General features: G+C 41.3%; 1 long non-coding RNA gene across 2 annotated transcripts; it reads left to right on the plus strand.

The window, feature by feature from the left end:
- Positions 1 to 1,907: 1,907 nt before the first annotated feature.
- Positions 1,908 to 3,892, plus strand: LOC127952329 (uncharacterized). Of its 2 annotated transcripts, none has more exons than XR_008152906.1 (2): positions 1,908 to 3,308; positions 3,423 to 3,892. It is a non-coding gene; the product is annotated as an uncharacterized LOC127952329 (long non-coding RNA). The 2 variants fall into 2 exon arrangements; XR_008152907.1 differs by having other exon boundaries at positions 1,908 to 3,142.
- Positions 3,893 to 12,582: the final 8,690 nt, after the last annotated feature.

The raw sequence follows: 12,582 nt of genomic DNA on the forward strand, positions 1-12,582 counted from the left end.
TGAGTGGTTTTTAAAGAGCCACACCGATGGGAAATCTAAAATTACCTGTATTACAGTGTATGATGCAGCTGTCCATCAGTGTAAACGATGTGCAAAGTAATTAAACCAAAAAGTACACGATTTATAAAGTTATTGGCTTCTAAAGTAAGAAGTCGACTCTGAATCGCTGAAACGAGTCGTTATAGATTTCAAATCTTTTGCCCATCTCTATGTACGTCACTAGGAGCACTTTGCATAATAATCTCCACCTAGCGTCTTGGGAGAAACGAAACTCTGACCTGCCCCACCCCCCACACAGACGCTCTGGTTGGTGTGAGAGCATCATGTCGAGGAGACAGTGTGTTTTTAATTGTAAAGGCAAGTTTGTTTTATTTTCACTGCCAAAGAATGAAAATCAGAAGAACCAATGGCTAAAATTCATTTTCACCACAATACCAGAGCAGTACAACAAATCCCTTTTGTTGTGTTCACAACATTTCACTGATGACTGCTTTTCTAATCTCGGTGTGTACAAGGCGGGATTTTCAAAGCGTTTGGCCATAAAAGATGGTTCATTACCAACTTTATTTAGACCAACAAGCATCTCCGAATCACAACGCGAAGTATGATTATGAAGTTATGTGTTTGTTTTCTCCCGAGCGTCTTATCAGTTTGTATGCTGTCTGCAGCCTGTCTGCGCTGATCGTCATGTACAAACACGTCATTAAAATGAAGTGTAACTCCGTGAATACTCAACGAAGAGACATGAGAGAGATATCTATAGAAAGCTTGACATGTTTTCTTTAAAACTAAATAAGTGCTGCTAACAGATATTCTGTGATAAAGTAATCCATATGAAAACCACGTGATGTCTGTTTTTCACGTCTCCCTTCATTATATCTAATGTGACCACGCCCCCACGCTGAACGCGCTATTCAGATTCAAACTGAAGCGCGCGGCTTGAATACACACACACAGAAGAAAAAGCAGCGAGACTGTTAAAGTTTTTTATTTTACTGTTTGCTTCGCGATGAGAGGAATAAGACATAATTCACCCCAAACAGATGCTAACGCATAGTTTACCGTGGAGGTGTGTGCGGAACAACCAATCAAAACTGACTATGTCAGTTGACCAATCAGAACACAGTATGCTACCGAAAGGTGCTGTTTAAGTAAACTGAATCTTTTGAACAGCTTTGCGCGAACCGTTTGGGGATCTCTGAGAATTGAGGTAATTTAAAATGATATTTTGACAAAATGACAATGTTTTTTAACCTTGGATGGATTTAAACCTATTGTACAGGACTTAAAAACAGTGATAGGAAGCTTAGAATTTTCTTCTTACTGGCTCTTTAATATTTGCGTTATGTAATACTATTTTATAAAAGCAATAAGGTACTCTGGGCTGTAAGTCATGTCTAACAACACTTTAATCAATTAAAAATGGGGGGATCTTAATACAGTGAAGCAATGGCGGGATATCACGAAGAGGCCACATCTGCAAATGTCCATGTGTGCAAACGGATCAGCTATTGCCCCAGGCTGACTGTACTTGGTCTGTGTGGAGAACAATTAAATCTGTTTTCCACTATGACCTTTAACCATGAAATGTGTCCAGTTTTGGGATGGACAGCATGAGCTTGGAGCAGCCATTCTTCTCAATCACGTACATGTCGTCTGTGCTGAATTTCCAGTCAGAAGGACTTAACTCTTTGCCAACCTAAATGGTAAGTTTGCATGCAGTGAACACGCAGCTGGTTTTGCTCCAAACAGGTTCTGGGCCGCAGTCCAGCACAGGGTTGAGGAATAAGGAAACGGTGTGCATGAATGCCAGCTCTATATACCCATGCCTCGTTGTCTGATTGGCCATGGTGAGACTTGTGGCCAAGCTAAACAGTCACCCTTTTGCGTCTTTTATGTAGGTGTCACGGGGTGACGAAAGGGAAGCGGAACTAAGTCCCGCCGGAATTTTGTGTTCCCCTCGGGACGGTGTCGCGGTAACACCGGTCCACTTCCGGGTTGCGCCCGATGTCGCAATAACAACGCTAATGACAGATTGACATCTGGTGTGGGGAGTTTGATGTGGCGATCTGTGAGAGGATTATGGAGGCGGAGTAACCACATAAAAAGAGAAGTGCAGAGACCATGAGGAGGGTTGGTGATTCTTTTTGGTCGTTCGTTCTCCCGGCTATTCTTCCTGGTTGGCTTGCCCCCGTGTGTGGTTCCTCTTTTTAGACGTGTTCCCCTAGGAGAGGTGAATTCCTGGGACGTTTGGGCTGGCGTGTGGAGGTATTCGAGGACTATTGTGGGGTTTTGGCTATCTGGCTGTGCAACAGATATATCAGCGATCGAGTGGAGATATTCAGGACAGAAAGAGTGTGAGTTCTGGAAAGCAAGTGAAGACTAGACCGCGCCATCGCTATCGGAGGGAAGTTAAGAGACCGGATCTGGGATTTCGATCAATTGTATACATCTGGACTGGGAGTGATAACGTTGTGAAGTGGACGGAGTCATCGTTGGGTGAGTGCTGGCTCTATTTGCACTAAGAGTGGGTGTGCCGTGTCTGAAGTGGTGTGTTTGCACAATAAATCGTTTGAAGTGAAGTTACAGAGTGTGGGGAAGATATATAGAGTTAATGCCGGACGCTCACCACCCCGAGAGCCCACCACCGTCACCGTAATCCACACCCAGGCACTCAACTGAAGCATCTCCCAGCCGTAAGCCCCACTACTTATTCAAGAACACATACTTGCTGTTGATTACTTACTCTGCTGTGCAGATCGCAGGATCCTCTGGGCCGAATGCCGCATGTGATGTCCTTATGAAAAGAGGTGGACACAAGAATTATTCCTTTCCCGGTCACAACCGAAGCCTCTCCCAGCCGTAAGCCCCACTACTTATTCAAGAACACATACTTACTGTTGATTACTTACTCTGCTGTGCAGATCGCAGGATCCTCTGGGCCGAATGCCGCATGTGATGTCCCTATGAAAGGAGGTGGACACAAGAATTATTCCTTTCCCGGTCACAACCGAAGCCTCTCCCAGCCGTAAGCCCCACTACTTATTCAGGAACGCATACTTGCTGTTGATTACCTACTCTGCTGTGCAGATCGCAGGATCCTCTGGGCCGAATGCTGCATGTGATGTCCCTGTAGAAAGAGGTGGACACACGAATTATTCCTTTCCCGGTCTTAACCGAAGCCTCTCCCAGCCGTAAGCCCCACTACTTATTCAAGAACGCATACTTGCTGTTGATTACCTACTCTGCTGTGCAGATCGCAGGATCCTCTGGGCCGAATGCTGCATGTGATGTCCCTGTAGAAAGAGGTGGACACACGAATTATTCCTTTCCCGGTCTTAACCGAAGCATCTCCCAGCCGTAAGCCCCACTACTTATTCAAGAACGCATACTTACTGTTGATTCCCTACTCTGCTGGGCAGATCGCAGGATCCTCTGGGCCGAATGCTGTATGTGATGCCCCTGTAGAAAGAGGTGGACACACGAATTATTCCCTTCCCGGTCTTAACCGAAGCATCTCCTAGCCGTAAGCCCCATTACTTATTCAAGGACACATACTTACTGTTGATTACTTACCCCGCTGTGCAGACCACAGGATTCTCTGGGCCGAATGCTGCATGTGATGTCCCTGTAGAAGGAGGTGGACACGAGAATTATTCCTTTTCCCGGTCTCGACCGAAACATCCACGAGCTCTACTTACCCGGATACCCCCCCTCACTCCGGGACGGGTGACAGACTACCCTGGCTCTTGCTGGCCCCGTACAGGCACAAACTGCCGACGACTCCACGCCTTCCCGGCGTCCGAGGTCTGGCTCCGTTCTGGTCGGGAGACACGGAAGGAACACTGAACTTTTAAATTGCTTTTAATCAAATAAAACCTTGTTCATTTTTTATACTCTCGTCCGTCTGGTTCTTTTGGTACGCTCCCCGAGGTGATCCTGGGTTTCAGGGGTGGGTGCAGTCCAGCTTGGCCCCCCCCCCCCCCGACCTGTGACATAGGTCCATCATGAACGATATGCACTATTGTAACTGCCACCAGTCATCTTATTGATATGTGATCTAAGGTGTAAATATTGAGTTTTGTCCATTTTTTAAGGTATTTTCTTCTCACTTTTATGTAACCACTATGTATCACTCATGGTGTTCATAGAATAAAAATATTCATTAACTGCATTATCGCCCACCACTAGCTGGATAAAACAATGAATTTGATGTTTTCAAGCTCTTTTGCGAAGTGCTGCACAAATGATCTACTCCTGTAATTGGTTTAAAAATGAAACTGAACCAATTTATGGGCGTAGAGGCGGAACTTGTTGTAACTTATGTGTTGACAGGATTACTGTGCGTGGGCCACTGAAAGATTGGGTGTGTTCAGTTGAGAATACTTGTGACCCCTGTAAAAGCCGCACTGGCTACTAGTAGGCTTTTCCTGTCAGAATATGTTAAGCAAAATTAATCTCCAGGGTGCGGGACGAAAAACCTCTGTTCAGCCTCCAGGGTCAAGCAATGAATTCATTTGCTGCTATAGTATAATGGACACCAGTCCAGAGCAAAACACTAATGAATAAAAGGTCCCTTGGAGCAAATGAAGTGAAAAACATACACTGTTTAAATAATAGATACACTGAAACAAGACCTAATTGTTCTGCTTTCCTTTCAATGAATCATTTTCCAGTTGTGCTTTCTTGGAGTTGAAGCGTGACTAACTATCTCGACTACCAATTATTCCTGCATTCTTGCATCAGAGATTCTGTTATTTTAAGCTTGCTAAGAGGCACATCTGACAACAGGATCTATGCAGGAGGATGAAATGAAATCTTGCCCTGTGATTCCAGTGTGGACATGGGATCAGGCATTTCCAAGGTTGTTGGACCGTCAGACTTACTTTCCAAAGTGAGAGGATATTTAACACAATCTAGGCCTTAAGGTTTCCTGAGCAACTCTTTAGAGAATGGTTCACCCATTGGTAGTGGTCAAACCTGCAACCTTTTGAAAAAGAAAAACAAAACAGGTGTATACATCATACATAAAAATGATAAAGCCTTTCAATTCTGTTCTAAAGCATTTATTCAGACTCCTCTGAGGAGTACAAGTGAAGTATAGATGCAGAGAAAACTGACTCATCTGAAAACTGTACCGACAGGTCTCTTGTCATAGCAGGCTGAGTAGATGATGATTCCAGAAGTCCATTTGATGCACTTTGTCCATCAACAACTGTACATTCATATCTCTTCTTCTGTCGGACCACACAGGGCTGCTCTTGGTGGTGTGGTCTGGTAAATAAGCACTTAACCACACTGAGTGCCATTGTTCCAAATAAGCACTTAACCACACTGAGTGCCATTGTTCCTTCAATGCCCAACGGGCTCAGGGAGTCCACCGAGACCTCCTTATTCAGTGAATCAAGCTCACTATACATTTTCCCAGTGTTTTGTTGCATATCCAGTATAGGATTTGTCATCTTATAGCTTGATTAAATTGTGTAATGTTACCAGGTAGTTAATGAAGTAATGTAATTCATCTCAATGTGGTTTACGTCGAGTAGGCACTGTAAATATCTAAATCATGCTTCATCCCTTACACTGCTAAATTTGAAGTGACTGGAAAAAGTGAGTGTGACTCTCTCTGACAGGATTAGGTATTGAAAGGTGTGTGGTACAGTCAGAGATGAATGCCACCATGGCATCTCCCTACCTGAGATTTACAACCAAGAGTGTGGAATAGACAGCTCTGGGCAGACCTCTAAACCACTTTTAATCAGACTTACACAAGTCTTAATTTCAACATCTGACAGACTCTTACTTACCCAGTGACCACCAATACTTAAGCTTTTTTACTATCGGAAAGGTCTAGCAGAAAGAACCAAAATATTTCCTGTGGTGGCTGACTTGCCTAGAGTTTGGCTGGAACATGCCACCACCATGCTGATTTAAATTCTTGCCAACCTGTAAGATGTCAACATTTTATAATTCTTATGTATTCACAGTAGACATATTCAGTACATGGGGGAAACAGAGTGCTGAAAATGATAGCAGGGTGGATGCCTGTATGGTACCACAATGCAATCATCTATGCACACAATAAGTGTTTTTAATGCATATTGGTTGTAAAAGTAAAAATGTTAATACAAATAAGAATAATGAAATAGAAAAAAGAAATTAATAAGGATTTGGAAGTTAACCCTCTGAGGTCTAAGGGTATTTTTGGGGCATGGAAAGTTTTGTCATTCCCTGACATTTGTGCTTTTTTCAGTTTCTTAATAAATATCTAAATGGGTAAAGTCTAATCTCACTGTAATCAGCACAAACTGGGCTATAATAATATGTGAAATGCATGTATGTACATGATTGTGTTTTTGAGAAAAAAAAAGTGTGGTTAGTGAAAAACTAAAAAATTTGAATCACTTGAATAAGGCCATAAAACACATAAAGAACATTGGTTCCCGGGACTTTTGAGAACTGGAGCTTATAGCCTAGAATTTTTCTTTCTAAATTATGTGAAAATCATCTTGTTTACTCACTTACAGAAAACAATATATTGATTAAAATGTTCTAGCATGAATAGCAACATTGGGCCTAAGACCGAGCCTTGTGGCACTCTATTATACTTGTGTGCTCTCTTGTCTGTATTATGTTTTGTGTGTCTGATTATCTGCTATTGCATGTTTATCTTCCTAACATGTCTTTGTTCCATACTTTGCCCGATTAACTATTTCACTCTTTTTAAGGTGCACTAACATTGTGTAAGCAATGTTTCTTTTGCTTGTTTCTGCTGCTTCTTCACTTGTTCTTAAATCTGGAGATTCTATAATATTTCAGAGATGTGTTACAGTGCCTCTTACTGTATAACAGTGAAAATTTGGATTGCAGAAAAATTACACCAATAACGGGGAAAGTGTTAAGAACTCTGCATCTAAGTCATTACACCCTTCATGCACCCTCAAGTAACAACACATGGGTTGTATAACTACACATGCACGTTTATTGCTGGTTACTGCATGAATGCTAAATTATATGTTTGTAATTGTCTCTAAAGTTGTTTTAAGCATTGTAATCTGATGATTGGTTTAATGTTAACAATCATGGAAATAAAACATAATACAAACAAAAAGTCAGGTGAAATATTAGAATTTGAGGTAGACTCAGGGCAAATCTTAGAGCACAGCGCTCAAACTCAAGCCATGCTTGAACCCAAACCCAGATGTGCCAACATCAACAGGACTAAATGTCAGTCCAAGGCAAGCTTTGATAAGAGAATCTGTGTCACAGCTTCCAAGAATAACAAGCAGACTGCTGGCATACGTTATTTTGAAACATGGAAGTAGGAATGGCTGTTCTCTACACTGAAAAAATAGTACTTGAAATATTAATATTGCGTATGTCACTCTCCCTTTACTTTTCAAGCAGTCTTTGGAAATTAGAGTTTACCTTTCATTATGTTTGTACAGGATTGTATTACATATGCAATAAAACACCTTTAAACCTACTCCAATAAAATATAAAATTCTTGAATGTCTGCTGGCTTTGCGGAGTCTTTTTCTGAAAGATGGACTGTGCTTTGCGTGCCAGGCGCTGGAACAAGCATTCATGGATTTCAAACTGGCCTGTCTGGTCAGTCTGAATTGAGACATTAGCTCAGTTTCTGTTTGGTGGTTAGCTGCTTAACTTTTGGTTTTGTATATTTAATTCAATTAAAGACAGTTCAACATAGAACAGGGAGGAAAAGAAGTGAATAGCTAGTGAGTATTGGTGGATACTGGTGGATGACTGATTGGAAGGCATTGAAAATTTGGTTGCATTTTATTTTTTTCAGTCCTATTCCCCATATACATACTATGTCCTTATTTTAGTAATTACAATAATAACTAGATACTGACCCTTAACTTAAGATTAACCCATGTAGTTCATACTACCAGTAGTTTCTGGGTTTAGTACACTGTTATGTTTTACACATACTGTAAAATCAAGTGTAAATGCAAATAAAGATGCAGTATTTCACTAGCACCCACTGTGTGATTTTGTGGGGCTGAGGTGGAGGGAAAGTGAGTTATTTCCTGAACAGGAGCTGGGGAAGAGGAAGGCTGTGGTACATTAACAGTGGCCACATCACAATCACTGCTAGAAACAACCATAAGGCTTCTCCATGGCCACCAAAAACTTGTGCATAACTCACACACCAATATTTCTGATCATTCTCACCCTTGTGACTAACATAAAAAACAATCTGACAAAGAAGAAGTACTAAAAAACTAAAAAATAAAGCCCATGAACCTTTAGCTGAACTGCTAAATAAATGCAAGAAGGTTTGAACATCTGTTGCTGCAATTTCTGAACAATTTATTTGCATCCTTTGGTAATAAAATCTTAATTTCTTCTAAAACATCAAACATTTAATAGTGATTCTAAAATTGTAAAATGCAGTGCATATGTTTTAAGGTCCTATAATTTACTAAACTAAGATTAGCTAAAATAAGCAAAGCTCAGACTGGCACAGATCATGGCTTTTGACGGGCCAAAGAGCTTCAGCGACTATTGAAATATATTTGCAGCAGGCACAGCAAAAAATTGACTAATTTAAGGATTTTCTAAATCCAAGAGTCTTAGAGAATCTTACAGCAGCTTTTCATATCATGGTCATAATTGAGCACATGGTAATTCACTGGCAGAGTGAATTAGGATACTGAAGTTGGTTTTGCTTTCCAACTCTGAATTGAATGATGAGCTCTAAAAGCAGACAAGGCAACGCTTCATAGCTCATTGCTTTTCAGCACTAACATCTCTTATGTTAAATCATTTACAACAGATGTGCTCAAATACTCCCATCCTGGCTGAAACCCGACTTTCTGAAATGATCTAAGCCATGCTTTACCAGAAATGTCCTGCATATTTACCTTTGCACACAATATATTTAAGCAGAGTTTTCTTCTTGGACGTGTATTTTTGTAATCGGGAACAACAGAGTAGATACGCTGTACAGGAGATTTTCAGGGGTGGGTGGTATGATCAGTATGAGTTATTATGTGTCATCCTGTGATGAACTGGCCATGTATCCAAAGGATTTTCCTGCTTTTGTCCAGAGATGCTGGGATGGACTCCATATTGCATATTATCCCTTTATTAAAATACATGCCAATATTGGACAATACTCCTAACTGAGTAATTAAATAAAAAGTGCTTCATTAAGCACTTAAAGTTTCAGTTTTATCTGCATTTTTGCTTGCTTCTATAAGTCTCTGAGCTCTTTTATTGTAAATAGTGTTTCACAGAACTCGTACTCGAGCACTACACATCACTAGTAATGCTGTACTGGGTGCATGAATGTAGATAAATGGCATTGTGGTGACATGAAAAAAAAACCCGACAAAAGTGACAATAATCTAAGACTAATGTAAGTTCACTGTTGAGCTTTGTTGGTAAACAAATTAAATAAACTAATGAGAGTGTGTTTGCGAGAGATTTCTTAGCCCAAAAGTGGCCATAGTTGAAGAAACACCCACACAGTGCTGCTCTGTGTACACAAAAGAGTAAGTTATCCAGAGCCCCGCACCCCTCGCGGCCCCAGTGGCCTTCATTACCAACAGGAGCCGCAGTAAAAACCTGCAGCCCTTCACATGGCCAAGCCCCCAGAGGTCCGGAGACGCCCTTCTGTAGCCACCCCGCTCGCCCAGGGACTTTCAATCACTATTAATCTTCACATTTGCAGTTTTATGTTGTTTACAGTCTTTAAAGTACTTTTAATTCACCATACGCAGACTGAATCTAAAATCTGACAAGCTGTGCACTGCATTACACCGTCAACTATAGATAACAGTAGCTTGAAATACACAGGCATGGATCATATAAACCTTCTCCCACAAACTACCTTTGGCTTCCAAAACACAAAGCAGCATCTTCAGAATTGTAAAATACACAGTAAAAAGGGAATGAAAATAAACTAATAGACACATTTACAGATACACAGAGAATGTGACCGTAAGGTACGCTAACAGCCAAAACGATATCTCTCTGCGACATTTGCACCTGAATAAACGAGTACAATAATATAAAAGAATAATCCGATTAATATTATTTGCCATTTTAACTCAAATGCAAGGTCATAATAAAATGGTGTCAGATTACTTTTTAATTTAAATTAAATAACTTTGTGCATCGAAAAGACAGAACGCGCAGGAAACCTTCATCCAGCATCGGAGACCTTCCTTGGACCAATTGTGTGGACCTAACATAATTCACATAACTCTGTGGTTTCCACTGGTTTATGTTGTGCATTTAGAAGGAGTTATTTTGAGCACATTTTTTCCGGATGAAATGAGTGCACTTCACAGTGTGCACTCTAGAGGGTGTCCGTCTACTGGATTCTCTCAGCAGTCAGCAGTCAGACGGTGTGCTCTGACATCACCTCTGCACTATGGGAATGGAAATTCTCCCCGGTGGCTTGAAAACTCGCACCAGGGCGCTAGACTGGCCCCTGATCCTGGCCAACACATCCTGTTTGCTGTGCCGCCTCACTCTTACTCACTCTGCTGTCTGATGCTAAAACACACTCGGATAAAAAGAGCCCTGACCGTCAGCTTTGACCCCTGCTATTCTCAATCATGCTGTGGTCTGAAGGTGTTGCTATTCATGGTGTAAAGAGATTTGTTGAAATAAACTTTAACAATTGAATAATCCCAACCAATTTCTAGAAATGCTGTAGCTGATGTTTCAGTGATAGAGGTTACGACTTTTAAACTTTTGTCTATTTATTTCTATTTATTCTACCTATTAAGGCTATTTTCCTTCTTCCTATTTTACCAAGTGAGTTTACAGAACACACTCAGAAAAGAGATGTTGTTTAAAGAGAGCCAAGGTAAATGAGGGGAAAGGAGAGTTCAGATATTTCCTGTATGTTTTTAGCGAGCACTGCAGGAGCTCACCGCGCTTCAATGTTGACTGTCGAACATTCACAGAAACCACAACTTATCATTGGAGTAATGTGTGCTCTGGCCCCGCGAGGAAATTTACTGAATCTGTCCAAATCTTCATGGATGAGCGCTGTTAATGTGAGCAGCAAGACTGAGCGGGAACATTAGCCGTCATGTTACGAACCAGACTGAGTACAGTTTAATAAGCTTTGCTGCACCATGGGTACAGCCAGAGGAGGAGAATATAGGCATGTTTCATGCATTTAAAAAGCAACTATGATGATACAAACAGTGGAGCACACCATCAATGCAATGCTAGAAAAGAAGCATATATGAGATAAAATAGACAGTCAAATGATCTCAATCAGAGAATCATGTCATCTATAGGTATAGACCACTGTGAAACTGAAGACATGGTATTGTGGCATTACACCACCAGAAAATAGAAAAGTCTGAAAGTATTCAGAATATGTTCCCAACAACCAAACAAGACAGGTTTAAGTCCAGGTCAGTTTTGATGGCAACACTGTATGTTTTCTGTGTGCCCTTGACTGAGTAGTTTCCTTCTTATCCTCCATACGTCATTCACAGTAATAAAAGTGGTTGAATTTGTTGCAAAAGCAGGTGAGCACTCCTCAAGACACAGTGTTCACTAAATTCCATTTTGGGTCACTTCCATCTGTAGCGGCCATTTGCCTGCCCCATTGGCAGATATATTTTCCACAATTTAAGCAAAAACTCTTAATGATTTTGAAACACTTTTTAGAAAAATGTATCTTGATTCAAAAATGTTTAGATACATGTAATGAAAAACTAAGAAAACCATTTTTTTGCAGCATAACCAGAGCTGAATTCAGCTTCTTCACGTGATTCCAGTTTTTAAAGGAAAGAGAAGGTGAGGGGCAACATGAAGTATTTGAAAAGCAGTGTTTCTGTTCTGAGCTGGTGCTGGTCGAGGAGCAGGAGACTCACATTAGAAGCAGTCAGGCAGTGGGGGAGTGTGTTAAACATGAATGGACACTACTATAATATGAGTGGCATGAGGACACACAGATAGCAGGAGTCGTACGGGCCACCATGTCAGATTGATGGAGGCCCTGAGAGAGCAGTGTTTACACGGGCAGCCGCGGTTTCTGACTGGGAGTCCCATCTCTGCAGACAGTCTGTGAACTGTTCGTCTCATTCATTAATCATCCGGCTAATTTGTTTTCGCACGGCCTCACTGACACAGAGTGACTGTTATTACAGTGGCAGCGGTGCAGGATCTCGCTCTCGTCCTCACAATGCGTCCCGCCGTCCGCTGTGATAGGTGTACGTGAGCTACCGTCCTGATGAACATACTCAAACACACCTGTCACATGGATAGCTTCATCCGCTGACAAGCTGAGCAGTGACAGATATTGAGTTTCTGCAAATCAGTGCTGTGTCCAATTATGTCCAAAAGACTCAGCCAACACACCGACTCTCAGCGGATCCAAGGAAAATAAATTAGCCTTAATACGTGAGCCTATTGGGCTGTTTAAGAACGGTTGCTTTGGCAAGTTTTAACAGAAAAATAGGAAGTGATCTGACTCCAGACAGAATAAAAAGACTGAACGTTTCAAGACAGTTATTTAGACATTATTTCTGGCAGAGGAGCTTTGTTCACTTGGGTTGAGAATTTGTTCTTGTGATTTAA

Source organism: Carassius gibelio, chromosome B3 (genome assembly GCF_023724105.1).
Source record: "Carassius gibelio isolate Cgi1373 ecotype wild population from Czech Republic chromosome B3, carGib1.2-hapl.c, whole genome shotgun sequence".
Taxonomy (NCBI): domain Eukaryota; kingdom Metazoa; phylum Chordata; class Actinopteri; order Cypriniformes; family Cyprinidae; genus Carassius; species Carassius gibelio.